General features: G+C 38.4%; 1 long non-coding RNA gene across 1 annotated transcript in view; it reads right to left on the reverse strand.

Annotated features, from left to right (window-relative positions):
- The window catches only part of LOC122239610, a 56,617-nt gene that overhangs the window by 14,020 nt on the left and 22,458 nt on the right, over positions 1–20,139 (reverse strand). Inside the window, exon 3 of the long non-coding RNA XR_006218860.1 lies at positions 5,696–5,774. This is a non-coding gene — a long non-coding RNA (uncharacterized LOC122239610). The remainder of the gene's footprint in view (positions 1–5,695; positions 5,775–20,139) is intronic.

Raw genomic sequence — 20,139 nt, forward strand, 5'->3', positions numbered from 1 at the left:
TCACCATCTAAATGTCCCTAAATGGAGAATTCTTGCCTCAAGATGTACATTCTACCAAATTATATGCGAAAAATTTTTGAAAAGAGCCCAACTAGTTTAAGAAAGTTTACCTTCTGCATAAGCAAAGTTATTTTGTTTTTAATACTTCATGGTTTTTAGAGGGTGGTCAAGTTTATCCCCTTTGGCCCACACCTGGGTTTTTAATAAGAGTTTAAAGAAAACAAATAAGTCCTCACTCAAGACACATGGAAAGACATCCCTAGTTTACATAGCCTTCTCAGACTCTTATGGTGAAGTATTCATAGTCCTATTCTCTCCACAGTAAACTCCAAGGTGCTCTTGGAGACAATTGTGTTGCAATATCTCCCACTAATTGTTACCTTTGGTTATTTAATTATTGGAGCTCACTGTTTCATAAATCTGTGCCTGCCATTCACCTTCCATCTGACTCCCTGATTCCTGACTCCTACCTTCTAGGTCAGCTCTCAGGTGAAGTGGGTAGATCAGACCCAAAGACAGAAATGGCTGCTGCTTTCGATGACAGAGATGCTGGGTTTAGAGCAGCTGCTTGGGAAGCAGGGATTTGTTCTGAGCAAGAAGGCCAAAGTTTCTCAAGGCCACTACTGTCACAGCCTGGGAATAACATTCTATGGGGCATGTAGTTGGTTTCAAGATTGATTTTAAAACTCTTTTTTTCTGAATGTTCAGACTCCATCATTAATAGCTGTTAACAGACATTGTCTTTTGTCCCCTTTATTGCATTCTTACAGAACTAGTCATTCTAAAGAGAGAGCGTGAGAGAAAGAGAGAGAGGGGGAGCACAGCATGAGTGGTGGAGAGGCAGAGAGAGAGAGAGAATCCCAGCAGGCTCCACACTGTCAGCTCATGGAACCCAACACAGGGCTTGATCTCACGAACCGTGAGATCATGACCTAAGCCAAAATCAAGAGTTGGATGCTTAACCAACTGAGCCACCCAGACCCCTAAAAGTCTTTGTAGAGGAGATGCAGTTACCTGTAGTTATTCATTCAGTTGCTAAGTGACTACTACCATAAAATACTGCTTTGTGAGTAGTAAAGCCTAGACCAAAGATCTAGATATGAAGAGCAATTAGTATATTAAGGTCTCTTGTTTGTAGTTCCTACTAGATGCTAAATGGTTAATTTATTAGCTTAAGAAAGATGCTTCACTGCATTATAACTGTCAAGGAGTGAAAATATTGGGGCGCCTGGGTGGCTCAGTCGGTTGAGTGTCCGACTTCAGCTCAGGTCACGATCTCATGGTTCGTGAGTTCGAGCCCTGCGTCAGGCTCTGGGCTGATGGCTCAGAGCCTGAAGCCTGCTTCCGATTCTGTGTCTCCCTCTCTCTCTGCCCCTCCCCCATTCATGCTCTGTCTCTCTCTGTCTCAAAAATAAATAAACATTAAAAAAAAAAAAAGGAGTGAAAATATTGGCTAGAAGCATTGGCTGAAACTATGTGCCTGCCGTGAAGTCTTCTATATATGAAGTATAAATATCACATCATACATCATATCATATCATATCATATCATATCATATCATATCGGCATAAGGCCCTTTAGGAAGTCATTAGGGATCAAAGACAAAAACCACTTAATACAACATATGTATTAAGATACAAGTTAATTACTTGTCCCTGTTTCCGATGTTACCACGAGTAATTTTTCTTCTCAGTGCATATTAACTATATTTTGAAGGAAAAGGTGTGTAACATAACCTTTGAGTCCCGAGAAGAGCAATTTCAGTCAATACATTCAATGTCTTAAGCTGCTTGTATTATCATCTTCAGTGATAATACAGAAAAAAGTTGTTACAGCCTCTCTTTCACAGCTGGAACTTATAAATCAATCCTGTTCAGGAGTATGCATCTCTCCGCACTCACTAATAAACTTACAGCAGCTCATGCTTGGTATTAATCTCTTCCTAATTAGAGAAGCACACGTTACAAATTTATCATTCTGAAGGAGAGCAAAAGTGTTTAATCTGTTTCTCTGATCCTTTCTGCTTTACTGTCCATTAAGCAACGCATGTTGATTATACAGCTTGTTATCCAGAGTAAGGACGGGGTGATAGAATAACATGGGATTTGGAGGAACATGGATTTGAGTCTGGGCCTGTAAGTAGCTGTGTAACTTCTGGTACTTTATCTAACCTCTCTGAGCCTCGCATTCTTCATCTGTAAATAGAACCATTCAAGTTACCTCACGAGGGCGTTGTGATGATTAAATCAGTGATACGTTGGACAAGCACCACAAAAATGTCCTTTAAAACCTTTTATTTATTAAAAATTTCAAGCGTATTCAAAGATTGAGAGAAAAGGTAGGACCCTCATTACCTACCACTCAGCATCAGCAATCATCCACTCGTGGTCAATTCTGCTCATCTATACTCCACTTGGTGTCCCCCACCCCCAAAAGCAATAGTGAAATTCCAGGTATCAATATTATTTCCATCCTTAAATATTTAAGTACATGTCTCTAAAATGTAATTTTTAAAAAGTTTTTTATAACTTCCCTGTTCGATATGGCAGCCACTGGCCACATGTGACTAAGTTTAAACATAAATTCATTACAAGTAAATAAAATAAAAAATTCATTTCCTCAGTTGCAAATAGCCACACGGAGAGTGCAGATATAGAACCTTTCCACCACTGCACACAGTATTATGGACAGTATTGATCTACAAGTCTCTTTCCCCTCTGTTTTATTCTTTGAAATTTAATTGTTGGGAAAAAAACCAAGTCATTTGTCTTATAGAATGTCCCACACTCTGGATTTTTTAAAATTGAATTTCCATGGTGTCATTTAACATGTTCCATGGTGCTCTGTATATAATTGATGGTTAGAGCTAGTGACTGAAAAGCTGTTCACCTGTTTTGTGAGCTCGAGTTCCACTGGATGACCTTGAGCACATAATTTGACCTATGTGACTATCAGTTCTCTCATATATAAAATGGGAACAGGAGCAGTACTTATACCTTAGGGCTCTTGTGAAGATTAAATAAGATAATTAATATAAAGTGCTCAGGCTGGTGCATGGCACACAGTGTGGATTAAATATATATTATTTATTACTTATGTTATTCTACTTGTATATGAATCAGTGATTCTCAAATATTGGTTCCAATATGGTCCAAAGAAAAGCTGTATTTGTAACAAGTTCTTGATGATTCTCATGAAGTTGTGGTTTTAAGAAACTGATGGCTTTGTGCTATGTCAACTTGACTAGGCTGAACTTCGGTCCCAAGAATTTTCTTTCTAGTATGCTTCCTGTTAGAGGGGATGACAAGTGATCCCCTCTTGCCAGAATTGGAGAAGGGAAGGGAGGCAGCAGCCACTTTGTAGCATACAAACATCTTCTCCCACTTATTCAATCAAACATAATTTAGGTGCTATTATGAAGAGATTTTTGTAGTTGTAATTAAAATCCCTAATTAGTTGACCTTAAATTAATCAAAAGGGAGACTGTCCTGGGTAGCCCTGACTTAAATTAATTGGAAGGTTGTTATAAGAAGGCTTAGTCCGGGGCACCTGGGTAGCTCAGTCAGTTGAGTGTGTGACTTCAGCTCAGGTCATGATAGCACGATTTGTGAGCTCGAGCCCCGCGTCAGACTCTGGGCTGACAGCTCAGAGCCTGGAACCTGCTTGGGATTCTGTGTCTCCCTCTCTCTCTGCCCCTCCCCTGCTCATTTTCTCTCTCTCTCAAAAATAAACATTAAAAAAAAAAAGAGGGCTTAGTCCAGGCTCTGTCGGCTTCACTGGTGAATTCTATCAAACATTTAAAGACAAATTAATACTGTTTTTGCACAAGCTCTTCTAAAATATGGAAGAGGAGGGAACACTTTGCAACTTATTCTATAAGGCCAGTGTTAGCATGCCAAAAACAAAGACATCACAAGAAAGTTAGAAAACAATATATCTAATGAATATAGATATAAAAGTTCTAACAAAATACTAACAAACTCAATCTAGCAACGTAAAAAAAGAATTATACACTATGACCAAGAGAGCTTTCTCCCAGAAATGCAAGGTTGGTTTAATACATGAAATGCACGTATTAATAGAATAAAGGGCCAAACCACATAATTATTTTCATAAATGCAGGAAAAGCATTTGATAGAATTCACCGATTTATCATAAAAGCAACCAATAAACCAGGAATAGAAAGGAACTTCCTCAACCTAGTAGAGGACATCTACAGAAAACTTTCTCTGGGGAACTCACACTTTCCTTTGTTCTTCCATTTGAAATATTATACTTATACCTTGTTCTTTGTGGGGAGGTCTGGGATAGCCCAGTGTCTGGGTCTGACAGGTGAGACTATCTTCTAAGTGGGCTTCAGTTTTAAGAAGTCCTCTTGCTCACAGCTATATGCCATATTATCTACTGTAGTCTTTATTAATAATAAAGGTGATACTTCTCTGGGCACCTGGCTGGCTCAGTTGGTGGCAAGTGAGACTCTTGATCTCGGGGTTGTGAGTTCAAGTCCCATATTGAGCATAGAGTTTATTTATATAAACAAACAAACAAACAAACAAACACATTTTTAAAAAAGGTGATGCTTTGATTCCTGTCAGTCCCTAATACTTTATACTCTGTATTCTCAGTTGATTCAGAATCAGGGCATGAGAGACAGATGATGGTTGTTGGCTGCCTCAAAGACTCCAGCATGAGGCAATAGAAGGAATAATTTTAAAAAGTTTTAGACATGCACAATAGTAATCCCTATAGTAATGATTAGAATCCTAGACTTATTTCAAAAGTTGGAAAGACTGCTAGAGATCATTTTGCAGCTAGCTTCTAACCCCTGGAGATTAAGTAATGTGTACAAGACTATCCAGTCATCTAGTAACATATCAGAACTAGAATCCAAATTTTCTTTCAGCCTGCCACACTTTCCACCACACCCTGTTGCTTCCTTAATATGCTGAGATAAAAAATGTTTTATCATCTGCTTCTCTGAAGATTAGAATTTTGTCATTGCTGCTATAGATAAAGAAATAAATGCATTTATGTTAAATAATTTCCCTGTAGTAATAGGGCTTATCAGAGGTAGCACTGGAAATGAAAAATACTACTCTAATTTTAGTTCAAGGCTGTGCTGATGAGATCATTTTTTTTTTCTGTCAAAATGCCAAACTGAAATAAATGGGAGAGTGGTACATAGTGGAAACACAATCGCTGTGGCAGGGTCTTTAGTTCATATGTTAATTCAACTGATGATCTCTGGTTCCTTTCCTAGCATGATGTCATGGTATGTTATGGTATTAAAATTTCCTCCTGAAAGAATAGAAGGAAATAAGTAGAATGGGGTGTTAACTGCCTAACTCTAAAACCTGTGATCTTAATTAACCATGATGTTTACTGCCTCTCCAAATCTGTAAGGTGCACAGGCAAATGTTTAGACAATAAAATGAAAGTTGAGGTGAATTTCTAAATGCAATTAATTTATGTTATTCATAAAAATAATAGAACTTAGTACTTGGCTATTACAGCTCTCTTTAAGTAATGTCCCTGCAGATCTATTGGTGGAAATGCAGTAATGTTAAAAATCCACGTTAAACCACCAAGATAACAGCAGATGCTCTTTGTTAGTCAAGCCATTACTGTTTGATTTTCTACAAAATCTACAAATGAATTTGACTTTGATTTGCTACAAAGAGATCTTTAATCTTACCTGATTTCCATGCTGAGAAGTCATTCATTCATCAAGTAGTTCTTGAGTATCTTCTGTGTCTCAGGCATTGTTATAGGCACTGTGGGTAGAGTTATAAATAGAACTCTAGTGCATGATCTCATTGAGCAGAGGGTATTATAAAATTTTTTAAAATTTATTTATTTTTGAAGGAGAGAGAAACAGAGAGCGAGCAGGGGAGAGGCAGAGAGAGACAGGGAAGGTGAGGAGGGGAGACACAGAATCTGAAGCAGGCTCCAGGCTCTGAGCTGTCAGCACAGAGCCCAACGCGGGACTCAAACCCACAAACCACGAGATTGTGACCTGAGCCCAAGTCAGACGCTTAACCGACTGAACCACCCAGGCACCTCTGGGCAGAGGATATTATAAAGCAATAAACAAAATAACATCCCTTATTTGCTGCTGTTAGAGATAGGCGTAACTCTACTCAATAAAAACAATGGTCAAATAAGTTTGGGAAATAATGTAACTATAGTCTCTTCTTAGTGCTTGAAATTATACAAACTTATTAAAGTCCCAAAGGTATTAGACATAAAAGCATCTGTTTAACTCTATTTCTCTGACTTATTTGACCATTTAAACTTTTTTTTTCATTTTTGAGAAAGCACTTATTAACTTCTTGTGGAATTAATATTCCAAAGAAACCAGTTTTAGAAAATACCAAACTGTAAGAGCTCTTTGTGTTGTTTTGGTTTTATAAATGTTCTATGATTCTCTTATCAGTTGTAGTTCTTATTTTTTTAAGTTATTTATTTATTATTTATTTTTGAGAAAGAGAGTGAGCAGGGGAAGAGCAGAGAGGGAGAATCTCAAGCAGGCTCTGTGCTGACAGTGCAGTGGCAGGGGCAGGGGGTGGTTAGAACTCATGAAACTGTGAAATTGTGACCGGAGCCAAAATCAAGAGTCGGATGCTCAACTGACTGAGCCACCCAGGCACCCCGTTACTTCTCATTTTATATGGTTACATTTTGGAAGGCATAAATGGACCTGCACTAGCTCAAATACATAATAGTAATAATCAACTATATTATAATAAGAGTCAATATATTGCACATACTTTTTTCTCACCATTTCCAGGTTGATTTATCTCTCTAAACCACTATAACTTTTTGAAACTTTTAAATTATAAAATAAATAGAAGCATATAGAAACAGAAAAGAAAACAAATATAGACCTTAGTGAATACTGTGGAATATCCTTGTAGCCACAACCCATGTCAAGAAACAACTTTCCCAGTCATCTCAGAAGCCTCCCCCGCCCCCCACATGCTCTATACAATTCATAGCCATTCCTCTTCCTCCAAAATGATTACTGTCAAAAAACAAACAAACACGGGCACCTGGGTGGCTCAGTTGAGCCTCTGACTTCGGCTCAGGTCATGATCTCACGGTTCATGAGATCCACGTTGGGCTCTGTGCTGATAGCTCAGAGCCTGGAGCCTGCTTCGGATTCTGTGTCTCCCTCTCTCTTTCTCTGCCCCTCCCCCACTCATGCTGTCTCTCTCTCTCTCTCTCTCTCTCTCTCTCTCTCTCTGTCTCTCAAAAATAAACATTAAACCAACAAACCACTATCCTGACTCATAGCAATCACTCTCTTGCGTTTCCTTACATTACAGTTTAGTCTCGCCTGTGAAAAGAAAACACCTTGTTAATTTTTACATCTCTTTTAAGCTACAGGTTCTCCTCCACCCTTTCCTTTCCTCGTACTTTGTCTGTTGTAGAACTTACTCTGACACATTTTGCTGATTGCACACTCCTGATGTAGTTTCACATGTTCCTGTGCCTTTTGTGTTTCCTAGAAATTGGCAGGTGGATCCAGAGGTTTCCTCAGGCTTAGATTCGTTTCCTTTGTGTTCTTTTTTCAGGAAGTCTGGTTTTCACTCATTCTTTTTTTCTTTTTAATGTTAGCAGCCATCGATACTCAATATTTAGATTTATTAATGGAAGCTTGCAAAAAGGTAATAATCTATCCCTACCATTTTGCTTTCATGAATTACTTTGAAAGATTGTATAATGAGATGCACCCCTTCATCTACTATTTGGTTATCCGATGAAACAGTTTATTATAGAAAAGGCAGGGAAAATGTTTGAGTTTTCTCTTTTATTTCCCCAGTAACAAATTGATTCCCTGTCATCTTTCAAAAATTAGATTTTTTAACTCTTATAATGAACTCATGGACTTAAACATATTAGAGGGATTTCAATCCATTGCAATTCTTATCGTTATTGAAGCTCCAACTTTGGCTATGGGTACTCTTCAGATTGGCTCCTTGGACATGATCCTAATAGTTTTTTTTTTTTTTTTTATGGCTTTCTTAATAGCTAATATGTCAAGATATTCCATCTTCCTCTCCAGACCTCAATTCCTGGAATTAGCTGTTTGGCCAAGGACCCTTGATTTCTTTCAATGAGAAATATTTCAAGATGAGAATGTAGTTGCTGTTTCTAAGTCTCTTTAGTGGAAGTGTATCTATCTATCTATCATAGATATTTATATATATTTATATTATTTACATATAGAGATATGTATATAAATATATAGATATATATATTACCTGATGAGTTCATACTAGTATTTGTATTTTTTTAAGTTTACTTATTTATTTTGAGAGAGAGAGAGAGAGAGAGAGACAGACAGAGTGCATGAGCAGGGGAGGGGCAGAGAGAGAGGGAGAGACAGAGAATCCCAAGCAGGCACTGTCAACACAGAGCCCGATACAGGGCTCAAACCCATGAACCATAAGTTCATGACCTGAGCCGAAGTTAAGAGCTGGACACTTAAACAGCTAACCTACCCAGGTGCCTCTAGTATTTCTATTTTAAATTCACAACTACAATGTTTTTACCTAACCTCTTTTGTGTTATATCTTTATCTCCTGTCTTTCACACCAAAAACCCTGTTTCTCAAGGTAACAGGGAGTGATAGAATATTCCATAATTCTATAATATTCCAGAATTACAGTACTAATACTACTACGGACTATTAATATTACTTATATCACCACCAATTAGTAAAAAAATTAAAATTTATATATGCTATCTCCATTCACCTCTCATTTTAAAAATGATTGGGGAGGGGCGCCTGGGTGGCTCAGTCGGTTAAGCGGCCGACTTCGGCTCGGGTCATGATCTCGCGGTCCGTGAGTTCGAGCCCCGCGTGGGGCTCTGTGCTGACGGCTCAGAGCCTGGAGCCTGTTTTGGATTCTGTGTCTCCCTCTCTCTCTGCCCCTCCCCCGTTCATGCTCTGTCTCTCTGTCTCAAAGGTAAATAAACGTTAAAAAAAAAAATAAAAAAAATGATTGGGGAATATTTGTATCAAAGCATATATGATCTACACTGTGAGGTCATCTAGCCATTAGACACTATAGTCTCCCCCCTTTTTAACTGTTATTTTGTCTTAGTTCTACAAACAACTATATATCTAATAATCACCTCCTGTCCTTATTTAATATCTCTCTGGTCATTTTGATTGTCAGAAATTCTATTTGATTTCTTAGGAAGAACACATAGGAACAGTATTTTTTGAGATTTACCAAAAATAATTTGTGTGTACCTTTTACACTTGAAAGCCAATTTTGCAGGATATAAAGTGTTTGGCTAAGGGACGCCTGGGTGACTCAGTCAGTTAAGTGACTGACTTTGGCTCAGGTCACAATCTCACAGTTCCTTTCAAGCCGCACACCAGGCTCTGTGTTGGCAGCTTAGAGCCTGGAGCCTGGTTCTGATTCCGTGTCTCCCTCTCTCTCTGCTCCTCCCCCATTCACACTCTGTCTCTCAAAAGTGAATAAACATTAAAAAAAATTTTTTTTAATAAATAAAATGTTTGGCTAATATTTTATTTTTATGAATCTTGTAAAAACAGCCCATACTTAATTTTTTTCTGGCATAATGTGCTGCTGTTGACAGTTTGGTGACAACCTAATTATCCCTCCTTTATAAGTCACATACTCTTTTTGCCTTGTTACCAAACATTCTATTTTCTTTAAAGTCTAGTAATTTTAGTAGAATATACCTTGGCATTGGTTGTTCTGATCAATATTCTCAGATACTTAAAGTGCTATTTTGATATGGAATTTTAAGTCTTTTTTTATTTCAGAAAACTTGTCTTGAATTGAAGTATTTATTTTGTTCTTTCTGTTGGTTTTCTTCTTTGGACTCCCTTTGTCTATATGCTGATCTTCTTTGGCTATCATCCATATTGACAACTTTTGAATCTCTTTTATTTAAAAATTATTATTATTATTATTATTTTAGTTTTAAAACTGTTCTTTTCATCTTTTGTTCCTTATAAGGCATTTTTTTGTCGATGTGCGTATGTATGTGTGTGTGTGAGTGTGTGTTTTGCTCTTGTTTCTTCTAGTTTAGTATTTATTTCTAAAATGATTTTTTTCTTTTCAAATTCTCCTTTGAGAATTATTACCTAACTTATGAATTTTTCTAATTCTGATTTATATTGTTTTCTCATGTCTTGTATTATTTCTTTATTAAAGTTGATTTTTTAATAATTTTTATAAGTTTTAAAAAAATGTTTATTTATTTATTTTGAGAGAGAGAGAGAGAGAGCATGAGCAGGGGAGGGACAGAGAGAGAGAGAGAGGGAGAGAGAGAATCCCAAGCAGGCTGTGCAGCACCAGCACAGAGCCCTACATGGGGCTTGAACTCAAAAACCAAAAGATCATGACCTGAGCTGAAATGAAGACTCAGATACTTAGCCCACTGAGCCACTCAGATGCCCTTCATTTTTAAATAGTGTAGTTTTTATCTGTTTCTTGAGTACATCTTTCCAGTATGCTTTTGTTTCTTTGTAGGGGTGTCATTCTACTCCTTATTCTTTCTTACTTACTTACTTATTTATTTAAGAGAGTGTGTGAGCAGAAAAGAGGGAGAGGGAGAGGAAGAGAGGTCAACGACCCTGGGATCATGACCTGAGCCAAACTCAAGAGTCAAATGCTCAAGTGACTGAGCCACCCAAGCGCCCCTCTTTTTTGTATGTATGTATATATTTATGTATGTATGTATTATGTATGTATGTATGTATGTATGTAGTAACTTTGGGATTTGACCTTGATACCTTTCTAGTGCTTGCTCTTAAGTAAAATCAGTTTTCCTCAAATTTTTAAAGTAAGCTTAGTTCAAATAGCTTTTTTTTTTTTTAACTTGACAGTGTTTCATGTTTTTGTGTAATGTTTTAAAAAAATGACTGTTTGCTTTCTGAGATTTTCTGACCCTGTTTCCCTCAATCACTTTTTCCCCCCTCAGCCACTTTTTTAAAAAGTTTATGTATTTATTTATGTATTTATTTATTTATTTAGAGTGGGGGGTGGGGAAAGGCAGAGAGAGAGGGAGAGAGAATCCCAAGCAGGCTCTGCACTGTCAGCACAGAACCTGACTCGGGGCTTAATCCCCTGAACAGTAAGATTATGGCCTGAGCCGAAATCAAGAGTCAGATGCTTATCTGACTGAGTCCCCAGGCTCCCCCTGCCAGCTACTTTTGATCTGGATCTTCTCTTTACTTCTGTGTTTTTCCTGCTCTGATCAATTTTTATTCCATAGTCAGTGGTTTCTTCTCAGAGCTATGTCCTGGAAGGGAGCTTTGGCTGGTCAGTATTGAGAATTCATAGGTGCAAGACTGTTTCTACCCCTTGGGGTCTTACCAGGGCCCCCTTGCACTTATCTGTTATTGGAATGGGCAAAACCTGTCCCAGATTCAGTTGTCATTCTCAGATTGACCCACTGTGCTTTCTAGTAAATATCTGTTTCTTTTGGGGGTTCTTCTGTTCTCAGGTCCATCAAATAACCCATTGATACCTTCTTTTCTCTCTTGCATAAACTCTAATATCATGGCCTGTGGTTGTTAGTGATTTTCCTCCACCTGCCTGTATTTTGTGGGGTTTTTTAATGTTTATTTATTTTTGAGAGTGAGAGAGACAGAGCGCGAGCAGGGGAGGGGCAGAGACAGAGGGAGACACAGAATCTGAAGTAGGCTCCAGGCCCTGAGCTGTTAGCACAGAGCCTGACGTGGGGCCCAAACTCACAAACCATGAGATCATGACCTGAGCCAAAGTCAAATGCTTAACCGACTGAGCCACCCAGGTGCCCCTGTATTTTGTGGTTTGTGAGGATAACTTACCATCTTATTTTGTTGTAAATGTTATCCTATGGGTTTTTTATTTTACTTTCCAATTTCTTTGTTTATATGTAGGGATTTGAGAAGACCCAAACACTATGCTGTCACTTTTAGATGCTGACTATAACCTTCAATGGATTGAAATTTGATTAAAAAAATTTTTTTTTAATGTTTATTTATTTTTGAGAGAGAGGCAAAGTGCAAACAGGGGAGGGGCAGAGAGAGAAAGAGACACAGAATCTGAAGCAGGCCCCAGGCTCTGAGCTGTCATCACAGAGCCCGACATGGGGTTCGAACCCATGAACCATGAAATCATGACCTGAGCCAAAGTCAGACACTCAACTGACTGAGCCACCCAGGCATCCCTGAAATTTGATTATTTTTATATTATACATTATGTTTTTTCAAAACAGCTGTTCTAAAAATAATTTCAACCTTATAGAAAATTATGAGAACAATACAAAGCATTTTAGTTTACCCTTTACTCAGATTCTCTAATTGGTTGTTAACATTTTACCATATTTGTCTTATCATTTTCTTTTTCTCTCTCAATTATTTTGTATAGTACATGGTAAAACCTGGTAAAACCATTAAAATCAAGAAATTAGGGGTACCTGGATGGCTCAGCCTGTTGAGTGTCTGTCTGACTCTTGATTTTGGCTCCGTTCATGATCCCAGGGTCATAAGTTCAAGCCCCACCTCAGGCTCTACATGAGCATGGAGCCTGCTTAAGATTCTCAATCTGTCTCTCTCTCTCCCTCCCTCCCTCCCTCCCTCCCTCTCTCCCTCTGCCCCTCTTCTCTGCTTGAGTGTGTGCATGCCCTCTCTCTTTAAAATTAAAAAAAAAAAGGAATTAAAAATGTTACAATACTACCATTCAATCCATTGGCTGCATTCAAATTTCACTAATAATATACCATATAATCACTCTTTCCTTTCTAATGCAGGATCCAATAGGAGATCATGTGTTGTATTTAGTTGTCGTATCTCTATTCTCTTTGGAGCAGTTCCTCAGTTTTGTCATGTCTTTCATGACATTGACTTTTTTTTTGGAAGATAATAGGCTAATTACTTTATAGAGTATCCTCAATTTGAGTTTGTTTCATACTTATTATGATTAGATTCAGGTGATTCATCTTTTGGAAGGGATATCATGGACATGATGCTATGTTCTTCTCAATGTATCATCAAGAAGCAAATTAACAAATATTAATTTGTCCCATTTCTATCAGTGTTGACTTTCATCACTTTTTAAGGTGTAAAATTCATTGTAAAATGAATAAGTACCTTGTACTTATTAATCAATAAGTTACTAATATGTATTTTGTAGAGAGCTACTTTGATAGTATGTAAACATCTTATTTCTCATTACATTTTCACTCAAAGTTTTAGTGTCCATTGTTGGTTCCTCCCTGAATCAATTATTACTGTAATGGTTGACAAATGGTGATATTCTAAGTGCATCATTTGTTCTACAGTTATTAGTTGGCATTGTACTATATGGTAAAACTTTTTGTTCTTATTCATTCATTCATTCATTCATTCATTCATTCACATATATTTATGTCCAGATGGATTCATGGATTCCTGTCTTATTCAATTGGCCACAATTTGTTGCTATTCTTTTTTATTTTATGTTTAAGTTGCCTCAGATTTAGCTAATGGGAGTTCTTCAATCTGGCTCTTGACCTTCTAACATATCCTCATCATTCTTTGAGTACTCCCTTACTTTCATACTCAACAGGATGTTCCAGGAACATATTGTACTTTCCCTGTGCCAGTTCTGAATTCAACCATTTCTCCAAGGAATTTTGTATCCTTTTAGTGGAGAATGATATTCAGAAGTCACCATCTGGTTGTAAGTGTGCTCATTGCTACTAGGGGATCACTTCTTTTGGGTCTAGTTTTCTCCCTTTCCCTGTTGGTAATTGACAGTGAGAAGTCTGGCTCTCATTATCTCAATATACTTACTTCATCTGCCTATATGTAACCAATCTCCTGACCTAATTGCAGATCAAGGTATCTACCCCCATTGAAGCCACTGTGTAGTAGAAATGAGGACATGCCCAATCGGCCAGCCCCATTGCTCTTCTCATTATAACTTATGAATTATATCATACAATTCAGATGAGATACTTTTTTTCTTAATACATTCCTATTCTTTATGCAAAAAAGAGTATATATGAAATTTGAGGCTCCATGTATATAATTTATTGTAATTTTAAAAAATCAATTTTACTCTAGAAATTAATCCCATAAATATTATAACTGAAATTTTTATGTGAAATTTCTATCTTTGTGAGTTTGTTGTGGCACAATGTTCTCATTTGCTCAGCTGCTTTCTGAATGCACATCTAACAATTTGATAAGAGACCTGCCTAGCAGGGGAAAAGAAATAGTAAGAATTTTTAAAAATTCAATTAACCACAAAAATCAGTTATTGTGTTAAAAAAGTGATCTTAAAAAGCTAGCGAAAGTCTCACATCTCATTTTTAACTCAATAAATGTGTTTCTACAATACTAACCATGTTATTGTAAGCTTTGTTATAATTAATAAGTTTTATCTGAATGAGCGTTATTACTCATGAAGCACTTAACTATTATCTCAGTTCATCTTTTTTCAGCTCTTCGAAGTAGTTGATATCATCTCCATTGCACAGATAAGATTGCAGGCTTATCAAGGTTATGCAACTTGTTGATGATTGTCCAACTATTAGATGGCAAAAACGGGGTGTAAACACAGTTATTTTAGTGCACAATCTATTGTTTCCTTTTCACCATTTCACTCCTCTGAGTTGGGAGTTTTTCCCTCATCTCACCCCTGTCCTATTTGCCAGATTACACATGGATAACTGCTTTCCCAAATAATTCATTAGCCATGTAACCTGAGTTACATAATGTAACAACTGAATGACTGATCATGTAACCTGAATGACTGATCATTCAGTCAACTCTTAACAGATCTCATTTCTTCAGAGTAGTGGAGAGTGCTTTTCCCAATATTTATTTTCCCCTCATTCCATAGTAATAGAATGGTTAGCCAGGAAAATGGTCACCCAGAATAAAGTTCATTCTTGCTTCAAATGTATCTCTTTGCCCCTTCTTATTTGTTACTCCCTCCATCTTGCTGCCTGGAGCAGAGATCCTCCCTTGGATAATGAAAATTAGGGCTGCATCCTAGAAATGTCACCAGGGTGGCAAGCTAGAAGTAGAGTCCTGGGTCCCAAGGACTTTATGGATCAGAGCTGCTGTACCAATCCTGTACTGCCAAGTTCCAGAGACAGAGAAAGAACTTCTACCTTGTTTAAGCATTGATATTTTGACTTGCTCAATTATATCCTAATGTATACATCCAGTACCCATCTGCAAAATTCTAGTTATTTACTCAACATTCATTTAAGCTTTTCCTATTATGAAGCAGCCTGGTGGCTGAGTGAGATTGCCCACACACCCCAAATATAGATGGTGCCTTGACTGATTTAAGGCTAGTCTGGGTAATTTCAACATGTGGGACTGATTGGTTCAGTCATGAGTGCCCAAACCAACCACTTATGGCATTCCCTTATGGCCCCAGTGGTTGTTTCAGGTATTATAAAATAATGTGAGGCTTGAGAGAGGCTCCCTCTCCCCAGAGATGTGACCCTAGATATAAAGTATATTGCTTTAGAGAAACCAGGCTGAAGATATAGCTGGCTTGTGGAGGAAGGTAGAATCAAGAAAATTACAAGGAAATGGTGCTTTCCCTCAGATTGGACCAACCCAAAAGCCTGACCAACTTGTGGTCTTCTCAGGAAAGTGAGCCAAAAAATTTCTTGTTGTATATTTAGAGCTAATTTGAATTGGGTTTTCTGTTAATTACATCCAAAGACCTCTTAACTGATATACCTTTCAGTGGCTTCAGTATTATATCAATACCCAATAATGCAGACCAACATTTCTAAAGAAGTATTTTTGATAGGAAGCCCTAATTTAACAAAGCTTTTTCACACTGTTTAACACTGTTGCTTTATTTTCTTACTTTATTTTCAAAGTCTTTGAAGGATAATCTCAGAAAGGCTGAAGAGTATGATTAAAATTTGAAAGTATAGTTTATCATTTCTGGAAACACTCTGTTTTTCTTATGTTGTGTCATTCCTGTATTTATTTGCCAATTTCTCAGGTTACTTTTGTACTGGCTTGTTTCCTTTCCTCTATTTTCTCCTCTAGCCCTTGAAGGTAGGCATGTCTTAAAACTCGGTCAAAAAGCATAAGAGACTGTTAAAAACTGAGAACAAACTGAGGGTTGATGGGGGGTGGGAGGGAGGGCAGGGTGGGTGATGGGTATTGAGGAGGGCACCTTTTGGGATGAGCACTGGGTGTTGTATGGAAACCAATTTGACAGTAAATTTCATATATTAAAAAAAATAAAAAAATAAAAAAAATAAAAAATAAATAAAAAATAAAAATTAAAAAAAAAAATAAATAAATAAAAAATAAAAAATAAAACTCGGTCAAGATGGTACTGTAGTTGTCCCCAAGCAGTCTTACCACTTAGAGGCAGGTCAAGTTCACACAGTCTGAAAGAATATACAAAGCAACCTTTTACTTCTAGCATTGGAGATACAGGAGTGACTCCTCTGTTTTCTTCTATCAGTTTCTGCTCCCCAGATTCTCTCCCTGGGACCAGACCTCAACCTCTCCTTCCCCTACCTCCTTGTCAGAGAAGCCTCCTCCCCTGAAACTACAGAGTTTTGTTTTATTTGGTTTTAATCTCCCTTTCTCCTGGCTCTGGGAACCCATTGCTTCCTGTGCCAATTGTCAGTCTTTTGACCTAGTCAGGTTTCTTGCCAGATGGGATTGGGGTTTCCAACCCCAGAGGCTCCAGATGGAAAGAGGAAAAAGAGGCCTTCTTAGTGGCCTGCCTTCAGGTTGTGGTGTCTGTATAATAATTAGATCGTTCAGGGTCCTTGATTTAATATGAAGTCTTTCTCAGAGGTGCTTCTCACTCTCCCGACTTCAAATAGTCACCTTCCCAATTCATGTCTTGGAGCCCTCTCTTTGGATCTCATGCCTCCGTTTCTTCCTTCACCAGGAGGCATGGTAGCCACCTAAATGCAGTGTACCTAAAACCAGACTAATCCTTCATCTGAAATTAGCTTTTTCTCAGAAGCCTTTCTATTTTTTTTTCATATGAGGTATAGTTGATGCACAATGTTAATTAGCTTCAGATGTACAACACAGTGATTCTACCATATGTTGTGCTGTGGTCACCATGGGTGTAGCTGCCAGCGGTCACCATGCAACAGTATTACAGCACTATTGACTGTATTCCCTATGCTGTACCTTCCATCCCCGACATTCTCTCAGCCTCTTAATTTCAAAACTTTGAAGTTGTCCTTATCTGCTACTTTCTAGCGCATTTACCCTACAACCAAATTGTAATTTCATCCCTTGTGATGTATTCAAGGAACACTACCCTGGCACAGATCTTCACAATTTCATATCTGGATGACTACACTTAATGTTCTAACTTGTCATCCTGTCTCTAACCCTCCAGTCTGCTTTATGTGTGAATCCTGAAATATTGCCTTTCTAAGAATCTTTAAAGACTCCTTTAAACCTTTATTCCCAGTATTCAGGCCTCCCAGATTGGTTCTTTACTCAGCTCTCCAAACCCATCTCCCTCCACTTGCTTACATCAATCAGCAAAGTGGTACACTCATTTCTTCCAATGGCCATGTTCCCATCTTCTTTGCTCATATCCTTCCCTTTCTGAAATGGCCTCTTCCTTCTTACCCATTGTTTAATCCCATTTCTCCTTTAAGGCTATGCTCAAGTTCTGCTTCCTCAAAGAAGTAGTTGCTGAGCTGGTGTATGGAGGTCCCCTTTCCACTCTTTCTTTCTTTCTTTCTTTCTCTCTCTCTCTCTCTCTCTCTCTCTCTCTGTCTTTCTCTTTCTTTCTTTCTTTTCTTTCTTTTCTTTCTTTCTTTCTTTCTTTCTTTCTTTCTTTCTTTCTTTCTTTCTTTCTTTCTTTCTTTCTTTCTTTCTTTCCTGGAGTCAGATGTGTATCAGGCCAGCCTAACAGAGGACATCCAGCCTTCAGCCAGTGCAGGAAATGCCTGCAAGATGTTTGACCTTATCCCTGAACAATCTAATTATTATACAGACACCACAACCTGAAGGCAGGCCACTAAGAAGGCCTCTTTTTCCTCTTTCCATCTGGAGCCTCTGGGGTTGGAAACCCCAATCCCATCTGGCAAGAAACCTGACTAGGTCAAAAGACTGACAATTGGCACAGGAAGCAATGGGTTCCCAGAGCCAGGAGAAAGGGAGATTAAAACCAAATAAAACAAAACTCTGTAGTTTCAGGGGAGGAGGCTTCTCTGACAAGGAGGTAGGGGAAGGAGAGGTTGAGGTCTGGTCCCAGGGAGAGAATCTGGGGAGCAGAAACTGATAGAAGAAAACAGAGGAGTCACTCCTGTATCTCCAATGCTAGAAGTAAAAGGTTGCTTTGTATATTCTTTCAGACTGTGTGAACTTGACCTGCCTCTAAGTGGTAAGACTGCTTGGGGACAACTATAGTACCATCTTCTCCTTTCTAGAATGTGAATACAATGTATCAGAGCGCTGGCTGGAAATAAAAGGCATACTCAATGGGTTTAACTGAAGAGTTTAAAAAGGGACTGGTTTGGGGCACCTGGGTGGCTCAGTCAGTTAAATGTTCAACTTTGGCTCAGGTTATAATCTCGCGGTTTGTGAGTCTGAGCCCCGTGTCGGGCTCTGTGCTGACAGCTCAGAGCCTGGAGCCTGCTTTGGATTCTGTGTCTCCCAATCTCTCTGCCCCCTCCCCTGCTCATGCTCTTTCTCTCTCTCAAAAATAAATAAACATTAACATTTTTTTTAAACAAGGACTGTTTTCAGAGGGGTGGACAGGGTTAAGGGACGAAACAAAGGCTAGATTGACAATAGCTGTTAAAACCATAGGTCTGAAGAAGCAAGGAAAGCGAGCAGTGTCAACAGAGACCTGAGGAAGAGACACTACCCAGCAGTAGCTATGGCCATGGAGTAACACAGCCCTGCCAGAACAACACAGGATGGTAGGGAATGAATTCCCATATCTCTCCCTTACTCCCATTATTAGAAGTACTGCTTCTCTTTGGCCATTCCCAGTGGAAAGCCATAGGGTAAGGGAATACAGAGCATGCATTCCGTGGGGGCCATCTTTCTAAGGCACAGAAAGCAGGACAGAGAAGAGCAGACAATATATCTGTGGTGAGGAGACAGACCCAAAATACCTAGCACATTGGAATTATAACTGTTTGTCCTCTGTTCTGAATCCCATAACTTTTGCTGCTTATTTAAATTTTTGACAAACATCTCCTGAGTGCTTTCCAAAAGTACTTTGGGATGATAATCAAACGTGGGTCCCTTTAAGAGCTCAAATCTGGTGGACAAGCACTGGACACTTAGAATTTGCCATACTTTTGGTGGGTGCTTTCGATTGCACATTTTCAGATTGCAGGTGCAGATATGTGTTCAGATCCTTTTCTTATGATGTGAGATTTATATCAGTTTCCATATACAACTAGAATGTTGGTCCAGATACTGTGGCAAATCTAGTGACAACTCAATGGCTTTTGCAAGAATTATCTCTGAATCACGTAGTTGTGGCTCTTCGTTCTCTACTCTTGTCACTCTCCATTCTTGTAACCCTACTTTCTCTGTTAACTGTTGACCTCTCTGTGTGTCTCACTCTCAGATTCCCTGAGAAGATTAAATTGTGCCAGCTTGTCCCTCTCTGTCCCTATTAAAACGAGTCCTTCTATAAGCCACTTCAAAGGGTAACTTTTTATTATGTTTAGTCTATAGATGAAGCACTAACGCCTGAGTAGCCAGGTCACATGACATAAGTATGGCACCTGTAATTATGTCATTAATGGCTGTCCAAAATCTTCTGAACATTCTCTCCCCATAATCCTAGTTATTCATGGTGGAAATCCTGTCTTTTTCACATAGAACCATTTCCCTTCCTCAGATTTCCTTCTTGTTGGGGTGCAGAAATGCGTTGTAGATTCTGTTCATCAGACTTAAGACTTTGTTGCAGGGGCACCTGGGTGGCTCAGTGGGTTAAGCATCAGACTCTTGGTTTTGGCTCAGGTCATGATCTCATGGTTCATGCGATCAAGCGTCATTTCAGGCTCCGCACTGACAGGGCAGAGCACTCTCTCTTTCTCAAAATAAACGAATAAACTTTTTTTTAAAAAACTGTTTCAAAATGGAGGGGAAGAGGGCAAGGGTAGGGTATGCATTTTGCTGGTGCA

Source organism: Panthera tigris, chromosome B3 (assembly GCF_018350195.1).
Source record: "Panthera tigris isolate Pti1 chromosome B3, P.tigris_Pti1_mat1.1, whole genome shotgun sequence".
Classification (NCBI taxonomy): domain Eukaryota; kingdom Metazoa; phylum Chordata; class Mammalia; order Carnivora; family Felidae; genus Panthera; species Panthera tigris.